General features: G+C 38.4%; 1 long non-coding RNA gene across 1 annotated transcript; it reads right to left on the bottom strand.

Moving 5' to 3' along the window:
- Positions 1–16,575: 16,575 nt before the first annotated feature.
- On the bottom strand, positions 16,576–17,722 carry LOC122202339. The gene is made up of 3 exons (XR_006194602.1): positions 17,618–17,722; positions 16,754–16,813; positions 16,576–16,616 (listed from the first exon to the last, which is right to left on the bottom strand). It is a non-coding gene; the product is annotated as an uncharacterized LOC122202339 (long non-coding RNA).
- Between the last annotated feature and the right edge of the window lie 112 nt (positions 17,723–17,834).

Here is a 17,834-nt window from a genome sequence, read left to right as displayed (position 1 = left end):
AAGGATACACAGACTATATATAGAAAATGTCTCTAAGCCTACCCACTCGACTGTTCGCCATAATTTCTTGAGGAAAAACAGAAATTGCATAGAGGTCTCTGCTCTGAAGCCTCTGGAATGACAAAGAGAAAGCTGCCGCTTAAGAAAGGTGTCTGTGGGAGGAGGAGATGGGGGAGCAAAGGGATGTGCACTCTCTGTGCCATAATGCCTTGCAAACTAAACAGTTTTTTTCTGCCTCTATAATCTAGAAGATGGGTAACATGGATTTTACAGAATATGATGCATATTCTCAAATGATACATAATGATTAGGGGAAAGTAGATGGAATTACCAGAAAATACTTCATCAATACTTGACTAACACATAAATTTTTACCACATGTACAATTATTTGTTACTACACTTTGTGTTAAGAAATGGAGCAAGCTAGAACAGAATCAGTGAGGAAAATAATTATACCCCCTCCTCTATTTAACTGCACTAGCCTGGAAAAAAAATCAAAACTGTGAAAACGAGACTGCAGTGGGGTGCCTGAATGATTCACTTGGTTAAGCGTCTGACTCTTGGTTTTGGCTCAGGTCATAATCTTACCCTTGGTGGGTTTGAGCCCCGCGTCAGGCTCTGCACTGACAGTGCAGCACCTGCTTGGGATTCTCTCTCTCCCTCTCTCTCTCTGCTTCCTGCATATGCTCTCTCTCTCTCAAAATGAATAAATAAACTTTAAAAAAAAAGAGAGAGAGAGAGACTGCAGTCCTCACAAACAGCTAAAAATATGCCATGATTTATTGTAACTATGCTATAATGCTTGGCCTCCTGTGGAACCCTTGTCATATTCTACTTTTTGTCTTGCGTATGCACGGAACAGATTCAATCTTAAGCCATGACATTTAGGTATCCAAACATTTTTCTTATCTTTATTTTCTTTATGTAAATTTAAGTCCAATATTAGCACCCTCTGAGCTGGCAAGAAAGCCCATCACAATCATTACTAAGGTTCCCTTACCTTCCTGGTTTATACCAGAATTTGACAGAAGTGCATGCATCAGAAAATGGGGGAGGGTGGGGCACCTGGGTGGCTCAGTTAGTTAAGCATCTGACTCTTGATTTCAGCTCAGGTCATGATCTCATGGCTCGTGGGATCAAGCCCTTAGTCGGGCTCTGTGGTGACAGCGTGGGGCCTACTTGGGATTCTCTCTCTCTGCCTGTGCCCCATTCTTTTCTCTGTCTCTCTCTCTCTCCCTCCCTCTCTCTCTCCCAATAAATAAATAAACTTTTAAAAAAATGAAAAGAAAATGGTGGAAGGACTTCTAATCTCTCACCTACCTTAACCTCTTGTTATTCTCACTGCCCAACCTTGAAATGTGACAGGCTACCTGTTCCAATGTTAACCATGAGTGGGGTAGGGCTGAAAAGGGGCTGTGCCTCAGCTAGAAGCCCTGGTACTTAGAGTGGAGCCTCCCTAAGGTGCCATAAGGCGACCCTTTCTGAGGTCTTAACAACCAGGACACAACCATGGAATAAGCAAGGGCCCCTACTACCCATGGCCCACCAACCTCCATCCTCTTCCCAGTGCTCCAGAATTTCTGTTCTTTCCTAGCCCTCAAGGGTACCCCTTTATTTCTTCGCCATTACCCTATGTTTCAGAGCACCTTGTGTAATTTCAACAAGCCAGGGTAGGACTGGGCACCCACAATAATTAACATCTTAAAGTATTCTACCACTTATACTGGTGATGATTTCTTCCCACCCCAAATTTCCCTTCAGTCTTCACCCCACCCTCCATTGCTAGACTTGGAGTTCTGGAGGGCAGGGACTATTTATTACTCATTTCATTCCTCTAAAATATGTAACATGGGGATTTTCCCCCATGTTCTCAAGAAATCAAATCCCTCCAAATTTTTATTGATGTGTAAAAAAAACTTATTTTGCTACAATTGAGAATAAATACTGTCACAGCAATGCCTGACATGTGAAACTAAGTACATGAGGCTGCTGGGTGTGGGAGCAGCTTTGCTGTAACTAAGAGTATTAGGTTAGCACATCATCAGATTGGCACTGCAGAGACTTTGAAAGAACTCTGCCTCCAAGAAGAAGAGCCAGAGCAGAACCAGATCTTCTCAAACAGCAATCATCCTGAAGAGCAACCTATAGATAACCCTGATGCTTTAATTGACATTATGGTGGTAGCCATTGCATTGTAATCATTGCTGGCCTGATTAGTGTTGTTTTAAATCTTTAATTATCTCACAGTCTGTCTCAAAAATTTTTTGAAGTTGAAGTGTGCCTCTGTGGCAGACGGGTAAGATGTTCCCTCTTCTTATTATAATTTTCTTCCTAACTAAAACAATATCTATTGTTTAGTCACCCAGCATAAAGATTACAGTGCCCAGCCTGATTTGCAGTTGTGTGTACATAGAGTGGTGAATCACCTTGGGGCTAGCAACAATGGGTATCCATGACTAAATCTGGTCTGAAGGTCAAGGAGAGGAAGGAAGAGGTTCTTGGAACCCACAGAGTAAGCTGTGGCTGTAGGAGACGGCTGCCTGACAAGAACCATGTCTTCTATATTGGGTTAAAGTCACCCTGAAGCTGACCTTGTAGCTAAGATTCCACCACAAGTAGTTTATTTAGGAGGCAATCCCAGGAGGTACTGGAAGGAGATGGGCAAGTGAGACAGGACAGGGAAGGAGGCCAATACCAGGTGAATGGATTAGTAGATCACCACTGAGTGCAATTGGGGCTCAGTCTTGATAGGAACCCCTGGGAGATGGTAAAGACCACAGCCCAGAGTTTTCCTAACTAGGGGAGAGGAGGCTGCAATGTTTATTCACCAATTCCCACATATCATTGGTTAAGAGTTGCTCCCTGGGGTATCAGCTGTCCAGCACCACTGAACTGCACTGGGCTGTACATGGGCTGTGCATGCTTCCATGGCCAGAAAAAGGTCTCAGGCAGAAAGTGGCAGGTGTTTACACAGGAAATAGCCACCACCATGTATAAAGAGTGGTGAGGACTGAGGGTACATGGGTGGGGGCCCCACAGGGTCGGCTACACCTTCAGTTAAAGAGGATAGCTAATGCCAATCTGGCCCAGCAGGGAAAGAAGCTGAGGAATAAATACCCAACCTTGTTCTCCCCACCCTCCCATCTCCTGCTGAACCTAACCAGAAGCCCAGGGATGCAGTTCACTCTCAGGACACAGAGCAGGGTGGAGGAGAACAGCAGATCTGTAGAGCCAAGAGTGCCCAGCACATCTGCCTTCCACTGTTTCCAAATTCCTATATTTAAAAGCACGTTTGACTTTAAAATATTACACTATGTGACTATAAAAGCACTGTCTGACTATAAACATAATGTGATACATTTGTATATTTATTAAAACCAAAGAAAAGACCTTGTGACTGGAAAGGACCTTGGTAAACTTATCTGTGAGTTCAAGCAGCAGAAATGAGTTCAAGCACTACCTAACTGAGAAGAGATTTAAGTTCTAGTTCTGGCTCTAATAATTAGGAACGATGCCCCTTTGAACAAGTCACTTAGTTCAGGCTGTTTCCTTGTTAAGGCATCAATCTAATGAAGTTATTGTAAAAATTCAAAGAATGTGAAATGCTCTGTAATTACAAATGTGAGGTGTTAGGGGCACGTGGGTGGCTCAGCTGGTTAGATGTCCGACTTCAGCTCACGTCATAATCTCACGGTTTGTGAGTTCAAGCCCCACATTGGGCTCTGTGCTCACAGCTCAGAGCCTGGATCCTGCTTCGGAATCTGTGTCTCCCTCTCTCTCTCTCTCTCTGTCCCTCTCCCCCTCACACTCTGTCTGTCTCTCTTTCTCAAAAATAAACAAACATTTAAAAAAATAAAGAAAATAAAACAAATGTGAAGTGTTAGTATACCCTCCCTGTTCCAGACAGATGACAAGCAACGTCACTTCTAAACACACTCAGGAAGGAAAGGCCACTATTGTGTTACACTGTGTTTTTTTTCTACTAGGAACACATTCACACAAATATCTATCACCATCATTTTTTTAAATGAAACAGGGCATAAATAACTAACAGTGTTTTCATACAATTATTTTCTTACCACTAATCTCTCACCAAAAAAACTACATTCAATTAATTGCATATCAGTATCTAACAGTCATTTCTTTTCAGTAGTTATTTCCTTTTATTTTTGACAGTGTGCTTTACTCTTTTAACCACTTCCTGTTTTATCTTTATGTGATTCAACATTTCTGATGATCCAGTAATTATGCCCAAGATCACAATTCTTTGTCCTTTCTCTTTTCACTTCCCTTGTAACGTAGAAAATAGGCCTAATGACAAAATACCATTCGATTATACTAAGGAGTGCTAGGCAGAAGATCTTCTTTTTTTTTTTTTAAATATAATTTATTGTCAAGTTGGCTAACATACAGTGTATACAGTGTGCTCTTGGTTTTGGGAGTAGATACCCGTGATTCATCACTTACGTACAACACCCAGTGCTCATCCCAACAAGTGCCCTCCTCAATGCCCATCACCCATTTTCTCCTCTCCTCCGAGCCCCGCTCCAATCAACCCTCAGTTTGTTGTCTGTATTTAAGAGTCTCTTATGGTTTGCCTCCCTCCCTCTGTTTGTAACTATTTTTCCCCTCCCCCATGACTTTTTCTGTTAAGTTTAGACAGAACATCTTCTATGTGAAATCATCAAATCCAAGAAATTAATGAATTAATGAAATCATAATTATTGTTCCTAAATGGGGATTTCAGAGTTTCTGCCTTGTTACAAATCAGGAATTAAGATATCACCAACCCAGAAAAAATCTTGAAACAAAAGACAATATTTCCTTTAGGGCTATCAAACTTTCCTGCCTTAAGATCCCAAACAGTGTAACAGTGTAGTCCCTCATTTGGCTGGCTTAAAGTTTTTAACAAAAGGAACTTTAAGGGAGAAGAGATGGGATTTTTTTGTTTGTTTGTTTGTTTGTTTTTAATGTACCACTACTGGGAAAACAAGCATTTGTCAGCTGTTACGCACAGGAAGAAGGCAGAGGAAGATGGAGACAAATGTTTCATTAAGAAAACAAAAAGAAGATATTTCATAAGAGTTAACATAAAGGTGTCATTCTTACTGTTGGCTCTATTGTTTTAAGTCTTCGTGTGGGTGGGAGCCAGAAGATTTAAAAGTAGAGGGAAGGAAAAGGTTTTGCCCTTTTCCTTAAAGCAAGTCAACTCTTTTTAATTAGGCTTCTGGCTGTTATCTCTTTGCTTCACACCAGGAACATTGTAATACCCCATTATCACACCATCTTGAGAAAATAGATGTTGCCCTCCTGAACTTTGGTAAGAAGCCTAACAGCTCAGGACTCACTACTCAAGGAAAGAAAGTTTTTGCATAGATCCACCTCCCAGTAAGGCTAAAGGAACTAATTTTTAAAACTCTCTAGAATATGACAAGCCATTTTCCATGTAGGTAATTTTCATTGTCCATATTTGTGTTTATCTGAAATATTAATTGGTAGGAACTCCTATTTAAAATGCTAGAATATCTAATATGTGTTTAAAGAGAGAGAAAGAGAGAGAGAAAGAGAAATACTGGGAAAGAATTGAGAATTCAAATAAAATTAAATATATTCAGTGGTTAGATAGCCTTAATAAGCTACTATTTTTATATTCCTAAACTTGTTAAAGATTGCTCCAGTTTGTAATACCTAAACAAAAACTTACATTAGCATTAAAAAAAATTGGGGGGGGGATGGAATGAATACTCAAATAATCTAATTTACACAGAATGTTTATGTGACTTCTCTGATATTTATACAACTGTCACTCCAAATATGGAAATTTTAAATTCATTTGGGTTTTGGCATCAGACTGCTAGGGGTAATCAAATAGATAGATAATGTTATTTTGATGTTAATTTTAGGGTGCTGCAGTCAATACAAAATGAACAAGAACAAACCTTTTAGAATCTCTGAAATAAAAAAAAAAAAAGAGAGTTTTATTCAAGTTAGGACAGCTGCTCAGGGAACACACTCGTCACAGGAAAGAAAGTGCTCAAGAGAATGAACAGTTTTTGCAGGGTTATGTCCTTTTTTACATCTTTTAAAATCTCAAAAGATTATAGATGCACATATAGGTGGGGATCACAAGTTTTAACATCAAGGAATGCAGCAGGTAGGAGTGTTGATCCATATCTTAAGGACAAGATGGTTTTCCTTTAGGCTACTCATTTACAAAGCAGGTGTATAATGTATGCTTGGTGGGCCATAAGTCAGGCTTTTGGTTTAAACAAAGTTTATGTACATTCAGACTGACTTAGAAAGAACTCTAAGATTGCCTCCCTTATAGATCAAGCCTTTAGAGTTTTTTCCTATGAGAGCCCCAGTCAAAATAAAAATATGTCTACTACCTGCCTGCTAATATCTTAGATTTCCTTAACTGTGAGTGGACAAGTTATTTTATTCCACAATTAGTTGTAAACAGCCATGAGAAAAGTAACAACAGATTCTAGGTTTAAAATAGAAGGAAATGCCTGTACTTAAATGAATTATAAATATTGATATGAATATAAATATTGATCTGACCGATAAATGGTGAGAGAGGGGTTAGAGAGATTACACTGTCCCCATAACACATTCTGAGTCCTTCTTATGGATGATTAACTAGTAAGGAAATCTTTCAACAAAGAAATGGGTATTAATTAAAATAAATCTTTATGAAGTATGAATTGCATACAGGTTATCCAGAGGAAATTCCTAGACAACTTGCAAATAGGAGGCAAAGATCTTGAGTCATCTCTAGACTGAATTCTTACTATAATTCTCAAATATAGAGAAGAAATTTCTAGAAAGTAAATTTAAGTGGAGGCCTCACCTTTTGGAGGTTGTCAAGGCTCATTGATTAAGAGTTTCTCTTGGTTAAATGAATCCTTTCTCCCTCAAATAAATAAGAAAATTCAATGTACCAAAACTATAACTCAAATCTAAAAGTCAGGAAACTTTGGGAGTACCAAGTGTGATCACATCACCAGATGTTGGAGCTCCACATTTTGTCCAAACAAATCCCACCATTTGACTGGACTCCTTGGACCAAGCACTCCAGGGAACAAACTGACATTCCATCAACTTTTGAACCTTAACATGGTCATAATTTACTGTGGAAACACTATCGAAGGAATATTATGTTCTTGAAAGCTTCCCAGATTATAAACTCTGAACTAGAGCTAGCAGTGAGAGTGACCAGACAGACAGACAAAATTTAAAAGTTCATGCTCCCAGAGAAGTGGCACCACCTTCAAACCCAGGCAAGGGGCCCCTGCCCTAGTCCTGCATCCTACAGGGACCCATAAACCAGAAACCCCAAATGATGAATTTAGTGAAAATTACATGGTCACTTCTGTCACTCAGGACCAGGGGCTCAGTGATGGCACTGGGCAACTCACAATGTTCTACATTTGCTGCTGTGCTTCACACAATTCAGGCTCCAGAAAAACACTCTGCCATATACCTTCTCCTGTGTCCATGAAAGAAAAGATGACCGTATCCAAATGAAGAATTGAAGACTGAGGCACTGCTGATATCAGAAATGGGCATTGTTGGGGCACCTGGATGGCTCAGTAGGTTAAGCATCTGACTTCCGCCCAGGTCATGATCTCACAATTTGTCGGTTTGAGCCCCACATCGGCTTCTGTGCTGACAGCTTGGAGCCTGGAGCCTGCTTCAGATTCTGTGTCTCCCTGTCTCTCTGACCCTCCTCCGTTCATGCTCTCTCTCTCTCTCTCTCTCAAAAATGAATAAACTTATAAACATTTAAAAACAAAAGAAGAAGAAATGGGCATTATTTCAGAGTGTGGGGAGGATTTGAGCTGGAAAATAATTAGGGAAAATAGATTATAATTCTTTCCTCTCAAATAGCATGACTGCAATACAGTTTTTGAATAATGAAATATTTGCCAGTAGAGCAAAGTGTTCATTTTCTCGAACTCTTCATATCCACCATTCATAATTTAGTACAGTTTTTATAACAGTTGTACAGGCAGCTGAAGAATTAAATATTATATAACATATATACTTGATAATTATACCCTAAATTTGTATGCATATAAGTCTAGATATAACATATATGAGACACAATACTTATTCTTCTCATTGACAACTACAATTATAAATAGTTTCAGGCTTACAGAAATATTTAGCAAGACTTAATTAACTTTTTAAAAACTGACTTACAGTTACATTTACATTTAAATAAAACTTACATTTAAATAAAATTAAAATTTGATATTCATTATTATTTTTCGCCTTGCCTTTAAATTTAGCAAATAATTGTTTAATGTTTTTAAACTTTTTAATTAATTTATTTATTTTGAGAGAGAGAGAGCGTGCACAAGCAGGGGACAGGCAGACAGAGAGGGAGAGAAAGAGAACCCCAAACAGGTTCTGCATTGTCAGTGGGGAGCCCGATGCGGGGCTTGAACCCACAAACCATGAGATGATGACCTAAGTCAAAAACAAGAGTCAGACGCTTACTGACTGAGCCACCCAGGTGCCCCGCAAATAATATTTAATATATTAGAAGAAAAATAATTTTTTAAGACACCGAATTTAAAAAATTTTTACATTTTCTTAAATATATATGCTTTGTATAACAAGATATTTAAGTTTCATATCCTTTTTGTGGCAATTGTAAAAATTGGACTCAAAGTTTTTGACACACCTCCCATACAGAGGTAGGGGGTTCATATACCCTCTGGATGGGCTTATAACTGCTTCAACCAACAGAGTACAGTGAAAGGGACACTATATGGCTTTTGAGGTGAATTCGGACTAGGTTCTGCAGCTTCTGCCTTGCTCACCAGAACAGTCATTCCTCAAGCCCTGAGTCTCCATTTAAAAAGTCCAACTATCCTGGGGCTGCCATACCGGGAAGAAGTGTAAGCCATAAGAATAGACCACATGCATGGGGTGCCTGGGTGGCACAGCTAGTTAAGCGTCATGATCTCATGGTTCACGAATTCAAGTCCTGTGCCGGGGCTCTGTGCTGACAGCATGGAACCTGCTTCAGATGCTGTGTCTCCCTCTCTCTTGGCCCTTCCCCGGCTCACGCTCTGTCTCTCCCTCAAAAAGTAATAAACATTAAAAAAAAAATAGACCACATGCAGGCATTGCTGTTAATAGTCCCAACTAAGCCAAGCTTTCAAATATTCCCATCCCAAACACCAGACAAGTGAGTGAAGAAACCTACAGATGATTCTGCACCCCCGTCATGAAAGTCTCCCCCAACTATCTCAGTCATGCCAGCTCAGACTCCAGACATCATGAAGCAGAGAAAAGCCATTTCTGCTGTACCCTGTTCAAATTCCTGACCCAGAGAATCTATAACAATATAAAATAGTTGTAATTTTGTACCGTCCGATTTGGGGATGGTTTGTTACACACCGATAGATAACTTGAATGCTTTGAATAGAGTTACATTTTTTTAACTTATATCATTGGGAATGATTATTAATTAAACCAGTGATAGAAAATATAAAAGTAGAGAGAAGGAAAAACAATTTCAGAAACAAAAGAAGAAAGAGGGCCTTCTAGTTACAACAGCATGAAGGAGGTGGCAATTCCTTTCTATAATAAGTTATACCCGTACTTTAGAGAAGATAGATATATTTTACCATATTCCTGTCAGTAAGTACAACTAAAAACCCTGGACATTATATGTATATGAGGAAGAAAACTCTAAAAGGTGGAGGGAAGAAGGCAGACTGGCTAGGGACCTTGGGTCCCTAGAAATGACATAGTGGTGAACTCCCTGAGTTTTCTTTTTGCTTTATATATCCCAAATTTGGAGGAAGCTAGCTCTGACCCACCACCACGCCAGAAATAGCAAGCAATGCTGTTCCCTCACCCCCTCCAGTGTTAACGGAAGCCAAGTGAGGAACCAGATTTCTATTGTCATTTGTCAATAACGGGGCAGAGCCCCACTTCCACTGCCAGATCAGTGTCAGAGTGAACCAGCTAAAACAGAAGGTTTAAATAAGACAGTCTTATAAACACCCAAAATATCCAGGTTTGGGGGTGCCCGGGTGACTCCATCGGTTAAGCATCTAACTCTTGATTTTGGCTCAGGTCATGATCTCTCAGTTCATGAAATGAAGCCCCATGTTGGGCTCTGTGTTGACAGTGCAGAACCTGCTTGGGATTCTCTCCCTCCCTCTCTCTCAGCGCCTCCCCTGCACATGCACTCTCTCCCTCTCCAGGTAAATAAATAAACATTAAAAAATGTCCAGGTTTTGACCAAAAATCATTCATCATGCCAATAACCAAAAAGACCACAAACTGAATGAAAAAAGATAATCAGTAGATGCTAGAACAGAGATCTTAGTTTAATTTTAGTTTAAATGCTTGTTTAATTTCTAGTTTATTTTCAAATAGAAATTCTAGTTTAAATATTTACTAATATATTTAAAATAGTCACGTGAATTGGTCTTTGAGAGTTTCAATTAGTATGTAAGTATAGGTAAGCCACTAAAATATGTTATGATTTAAATACCTGGTGCCCTTTTTTGGTTTTTTTTGGAAGGCCATGCTAATTTTATTAACCTATACACTGTGTAGGGGCACCCGGGTGGCTAAGTTGGTTAAGTGGCCAACTTCAGCTCAGGTCATGATCTCACACTTTGTGAGTTCGAGCCCCATGTCGGGCTCTGTGCTGACAGCTCAGAGCCTGGAATCTGCTTCGGATTCTGGTCCCTCTCTCTCTCTGCCCCTCCCCTGTTTGTGCTCTCTGTCTCTCTGTCTCTCTCTCAAAAATAAATAAACATTTTTTTAAAAACCTATACAATGTGTAAAGTATAAGTCTAGAATTTTAAATCACAAGCTTTTCTAGAAATCAATAAGAAAGTACAAATAAGCTATGTTAATCTGGACAGAAAAATTCAATAATCTTAAGGGACTTTATTTGCTCACAAAACTTTAAAGTTCAGAAGCAGGGCAGGTTTTTGGCCCAGTGGGATCCAGGGCCTCCAGAAAAATGACAACAGAACTTAGTCCTTGTTCATTACTGCTAGCCTCTGGTTTCTCCTCAGACTCTCTCCACGTGGTACAAATTCAGGCTTCCATAGTCCTTAGTTCATAGGATCTCTGCAGAGACTTCTTTCAACAGTCCCAGCACAAGTTCTGTTGAGAGTTCTTTTTAGCCTACCTTGAGTCACATGCCCGTTCTTTAATCACTGTGGCTAAGGAGCTGCAGGACTCTGGAAGGCCAGACCTGGTCACGTACTCATCATCTAAGCCACAGGAAATGGGTTCCTCACAATAAATAAGAATTGTTACCAGGGGATGGGGAAGGAGATGCTCAACAAAAAACAACATATATCCACACATAACCCAATGGAAAAGCTTTCACAGGTAAAGGATATGAAGAAACAATTAATGATAAAACTATATGGCCAATAAACATGAAGATAACTTCAACCTCACCATTAACCAGGGAAATGCAAAATAATTCTTTTATTCTTTTTTGCCCATCAGATAAAAGTTATCAAGTGTAGGTAAGGCTATATGGGAAAATGAGAACTTTCCATACATTTGGTGGAAGTAGTAAGTTATACAGACCTTTGGGAAGGCTATCAGAAAGCACATCCTTTGACCCAACAATCTACCTTATACAACTCCATCCAAAGAAATTCACACACATGCACACAAATATATGAAAAAGATATTTGCTTTGGCAACGTAATAGCAAGAGAAAAAATAAAGGAATAATGAAATAATGGGGTTTTTGTAGTATTGAATCCTATTCAACCATTAAAGAAATTTAAAGATCTCAGGATCTATTTTTGAGACAAAAAAAGAAAAGCAAGTTGTGGAACAGTACACATATATGATCCGATTTATTTAAAAATAGAATTTGTATTATATGTATATTCATATGGAGATGTCTGGAAGGGGACTACATGGATGTACACAAAACTGTGGGCAATGGGACATGACGGGATGCAATGGAGAAAAGTGTCACTCTTTACTCTTATACTTGTGGATCATTTAAGTTTTGTACAATGAGACGGTAGTATTTATACTTTCGTCATTAAAAAAAGAAAAAGAGGCAAATGCAAATCCCAACAAGAAATGCAAATGGCCAGTAAGCATATGAAAAGATGGTCCTCCTCATCAATAATCAAAGAAAAGAAAGATAAATTTTGTCTGAGTGACAAAATTATTAAGGATTCAGGGTTGGTGGGAGTGTAGGCAAGCAGGCACTCGACTGACGGGACTTACTAAATTAGTATCGTCTTTTTGGTGGTATTTCTCAAAATGTTAAGTCATGAGATCACGACCTTTTTCTTTTAATATGAAGAAAAAGATAGCATGTAATTCTGTTTCTTTAATGTAAAGAAAAAGATGGTTATCACAAATGAGTTTCATTTAGGAATGGTAATCAGTGTCTAATTAGCACAGTGCTTGCAATTAATACAAACAACTAAAGAAACGTTTTTTTTTTAAAGATTTCAAAGTGAAAACATATTTCTTTCCTCTATAATGTTTGCATTGTTTATTAATCTCTTAGTAAGCAAGGAAATTAGTTCCTCCAGAGCTACCAAACTTTTACTTTCTATTAGAAATGTGGATACTATTTATTTGATTTACTTGGACCAATGCTGTGAACTGCTGTTCAAATTATAGTTATTTTAATCATGATTATTATAAAAATTAATAATGGTTAAAAAAAAGGATCCTGAGGAGAGGAAGTGGGAGGGGAGGAGACGGAATGTTTATGAAAGGACAATGGGAGGGATCCTTGTGCTGACGGAATTGCTCTGTGGTGTTGGAAACATGAGACCACATGCGTAATAAAATTGCGACACACATATAGGCTTAAAAGTAAAACTGGGAAAAAGTGAAGATGAGTGGATTATACCAATACTAATATTCTGATGATGTGTACTGTAATCTTGCAAGGTGTTACCTTTAGAGAGTACACAGGATCTCTCTGTATTATGTCCTACAACTTCATGTGAATCTACACTTTTCCCAAAATTAAAGTACAAATTGATGAAAATGATTCAACACATGTTCATAGCTAATATTTTTAAAGGGAACAAATTTAGAATCTTGCCTTTTTGCTTTCTTAATGATGTCTTTTCATTAAGAGAAGTTCTCAATTTTAATAAGATACAATTTAATCAATCTTTTTCTTTATGATCAGTTATTTTTTTGTCCAGTTTAATATTTGTCTACCCTATGATCATGAGAATATTCTTCAGTGTTACCTTTTATTAACTTTATTGTTAACTGTCTACAGTCTATGTGAAATTAATGTTTGGGTATGTATAGCTAGTTAAGATACACTGTTGTCTTATGACTATCCAATTGACCCAATACAACATATTGACATGATCACCCTTTCCTCACTGCACTATAGTACCATTTTTGTCACAGATCAAGTGACCACATATGTGTAGGTCCGTTTCTGGACTCCATTCTTTTCCATTGGTCTATTTGTCTATCTTATAGCCAAAGCTATGCCATTTTGTTCTAAACATTATTTATCTTAATAATAAGAGGTAATACATAGTAGGAGTAGGCCTTCCAACTTTGTTCTTCAAAATTCTCTTGTCTATTCTTGGCCTTTTGCAATTATACATGACATTTGAAATCAGCCAGTCAATTCCTACCCAAAAAAGGCTGGGATTTTTACTGGGACTGAAATGAATCTACACATCAATTTGGGAAGAACTGACATGTTTGCATTAGTAAGTCTTCCTAGCCATCAATTTGGTATAGCTCTCCTTTAATTCCTCTCAGAAATAGTATACAGTTTGATATGCAGAGATCTTGCACTATTTTAGATTTATTCCTAAGTATTTAATTTTGTTATTATAAACTCTATCATCTAAAAATTTTAGATGATATTTGTAATATAGGAATACAATTGAGTTTTATATATTGACCTTGTGTTTATCTTTTTCCTTGCTCTTAATTTATTCCTGCATCTGTGCTTCCATCTGGGATCATTTTTCCTTTAGCCTGAACAATTCCCTTTAGCAATTTTTTGTGTGGGTTTGTTGGTGGAGATCTTTCTCAATGTTTGTTTTCTAAACACATTTTTATCTTAACTTCATGTCTGAAGGATATTTTGCTGGGTATAGAATACTAGGTTAGCTCCTTCTAAGACATTATTTAACTTTTTATAGCTTTCCACATTTCTGTAAAAAGTGACGTGTGTCTTATTATTCTCTTTTGAAGGTAATGTGTCTTTTAATGCATATTATTTATAGATTTTCTCTTTGCATTCTGCCTCAAGGATTTGTGGAGGAATGTTGCATGTGCAGCTTGACAAGGTGAGCTAGTATCAGTCTCTAAGATGTGAGGCCTCCCTCTTCCTCCCAGATATCAAAAGCCATCACAGCTTTTCAGCAAAAGTACCTACATAGACTGTCCCTGTTCCCTTTAGGAACAAGTCCTTTTGCCATCCACTGCATGTATGAGTGGGAGTAAGGTTGAGAGGCTGCCCCACCTGTCTCTTCTATAGCCGTACCTCAATCAATAACTCACACATTGTTCAAGGACACTACTGATACCAATAGTTTTTTTTTTCTCTGTACATAGAATATCCCCAAAAGCCATCTGCATTTCTGCATTAAGCCTATGTTACGCAACTTTTGTCTGTCTACCTTCAGTCCAATCCCATCTGTTTCCTATTTTTTCAAGGATTCTCACAATGTCTGGTCCATTGATAGCACTCCTTCATGTTTTTCAGTGTCAAAGTATGTGCATGGATACACATGAGTTTGTGAACCCATGTAACTTGTTTGTAATTCTTAGACTTGGGAAAGAAGGGAGGAGTTGGGAGAGGCAAGAACTTGCTCTCAGTTGGCCATCTTGATTCAATCTCAGCTAAATTTTTAAGCACATATTGAACTCTTTTAATACCAAACACAGACAGCTGCTAGTATCATATGATCTAATGTGGAAATCTTTGGTTCTGAAGTGATGTCATATTAAGCTATTTCAATTTAGCATGGTCTCCATGCTAAAACTGGCATCTGCATGACACGTGTGAATAAATTTCATTTTCCTTCATGAAAATTACCTTTTAGATATTAATACTAGATCTCAAAAGAATTGAGAGTTCTGTATTACAGATTCCTACTAACATATAACAGTAACAACACAAATAATATTTTTGCTCAACTATAACAAAAAACAGTATTTTTAAAAAATAGCTATTTTAAAAACTTTGTTAAGTGCTAAAATTAAAAATAAGAAAGAGCAACTCAGATCCCGAGGTGAAAAAAAAAAAAAAGAAAGATCCTGAGATGTTATTTCTCTGTACTCCACCCTAAAATTACTCAATCAACAGACTCTTCTGCCAATAATAATAAAATCAGGAATAATTTATCACTGATTTACCATTGATGTTACAGTGTAAATTCCAAATTTGTAAATCTAAAATAATCTCCAATTGGTTGTACAATAGAAATTTTATATAAACACATGCAATCCCAAAATAATATAAACTCTAAATATTCAGAGCTAAATCTAAAGAGTTCAACAAAACACTCTTTTAAAAAATATTTAGGAGGGGCGCCTGGGTGGCGCAGTCGGTTGAGCATCCGACTTCAGCCAGGTCACGATCTCGCGGTCCGTGAGTTCGAGCCCGGCGTCGGGCTCTGGGCTGATGGCTCGGAGCCTGGAGCCTGTTTCCGATTCTGTGTCTCCCTCTCTCTGCCCCTCCCCCGTTCATGCTCTGTCTGTCTCTCTCTGTCCCAAAAATAAATAAAAAACGTTGAAAAAAAAAATTAAAAAAAAAAAAAATTTAGGAGTACCTGGGTGGCTCAGTCAGTTAAGCGTCCGACTTCAGCTCAGGTCATGATCTCATGGTTCGTGGGTTCGAGCTACACATCAGGCTGTCTGCTGTCAGCACAGAGCCTGCTTCGGATCCTCTGTCTCCGTCTCACTGGTCCTCCCCAGCTTGCATTCTCTCTCTCCCTCTCTCAAAAATAAATAAACCTTAGGGGCGCTAGGGTGCCTCAGTCGGTTAAGTGTCCCACTTTAGCTCAGGTCACGATCTCACAGTTGATGGGTTCAAGCCCCACATCAGGCTCTGTGCTGACAGCTCAGAGCCTGGAGTCTGCTTCGGATTCTGTGTGTCTCCCCCTCTTGCTGCCCCTCCCCTGCTCATGTTCTGTCTTTCTCTCTCTCTCTAAAATAAATAAACATTAAAAAAAAGAAAAGAAAAATATTTAATGCACATCTAACATGTCCTAGGTGCCATTCTAGGCCTGGGATATATCAGTGAACAAAAGAGACAAAACTCCCTGGTTTGTGTTTATGTTCTAGTAAATACATATAATTTGAATGATCTAAACTTTGCCCTTTCATCCAGAAATTACTAATAAGGTAGATAAATGCTTTATGCCCAAACACAAATATGCATGTTTCTTCTAGCAGTCCATCACACAATCACATGAAAATATATTTGACTTACAGCTATAAAATAAATAAGTCACAGAGATGAAAAGTACAGCATAGGTATATCAGTAATATCGTAATGTTGTTGGGTGACAGATGGTGATTACACTTACCATTGTGAGCACAGGATAATGTATAGAATTGTTGAATTAATATGTGGTACACCTGAAACCAATGTAACATTTATGTTAACCACACTTCAATAAAAACTAAGTAAATAACTAAATAAAAATACATTTGAGAACATTTGTACCACAGACACACATTTAGCTACTGACTTCAAAACAGTAGAATATCAATACCTTGTCAGAGAATGTGAGAAAGGTCAGGGATCCTAAAATTTATCTGCCTATGTTTTTCACCTGGAAAAGGAGGTAGTGGCTAGAGGTTAGGTAAGTATACCAGATTTTAAGTAACTCCTACCAGATCTCAGTTTCTACCTCCAAAATAAGCAACTGAAATAATACAGATGTCAGACCTGTGCAGACTGAGGAAAACATTGGGTCTTAGTTGGAGCAAGATTTTGATCATCCAGAGTTGCACTGTCCAAATGGTAGCTGCTAATCACATGTAGTTACTTAACTTTGAATTAATGAAAATTTTAAAATTCAGCTCCTAAGTCAAAGTAGCCACATATAGCCTGAATATATATAGCCACATATATAGCACTGAACATGCAGATAGAGAAGATTTCCAACATTGCAGAACGTTCTATCAGATGGGGTTTCAGAGAATGAGAAGAAAACACTGCCACTCCTGGGAAAGACCAAAACTTTCCCAAGAGGGCTACAAAAAGTGGCGACTATAATAGCAAAAACTAATTTTTCTTCTCTCTCCTTTGGCTATTTCCATCCCTGCTTCTTCTAGAAAATCTGTCTCTCCTTTCCTTACTCTTTCTCTCCCTCGCTTCTCACATTTTTTTCCCACCCCATTTTCACCCCCTTCTTCATTTTTTCTAATAACAGCTACACAGTCCACAGGTAACGATTACAACATTTATTGAGGTTTAACTTTTTTAATATTTCTCAATGTTAAAATTTAAGAAGCCGAATCTTTCTGTTTCCAAAAAATACAATATTTAGAGGTGACTTTTTTTAAGGTATATATGAACTTCAGTGTATTTTCTTCCCTGAGATCATTATTTTTCCTTAGAAAGAGTTTCTCACCTTCAGAACCCCGGGTGGAAGAGATGTACAATTCTCGTCCCAGCCTCTAGGGTTTCCCTCTATCGAGGAAGGCCCAGTCCTGTGGGCCGCGACGCCGGCGCCACACTCCAAGCCACCTGTCTTTCCGCTGACCTTCTACTGTCACCTAGCGGAGAGAAGGGGCAAGGGCTCCTCCGAGAGTTTGGCCGTTACCAAGCGACGGAGGCGGGGCGCGGCC

This window comes from Panthera leo, chromosome D2, assembly GCF_018350215.1.
Source record: "Panthera leo isolate Ple1 chromosome D2, P.leo_Ple1_pat1.1, whole genome shotgun sequence".
In the NCBI taxonomy this organism is placed as follows: Eukaryota; Metazoa; Chordata; class Mammalia; order Carnivora; family Felidae; genus Panthera; species Panthera leo.
This window is presented reverse-complemented; position numbering and strand designations above follow the sequence as displayed.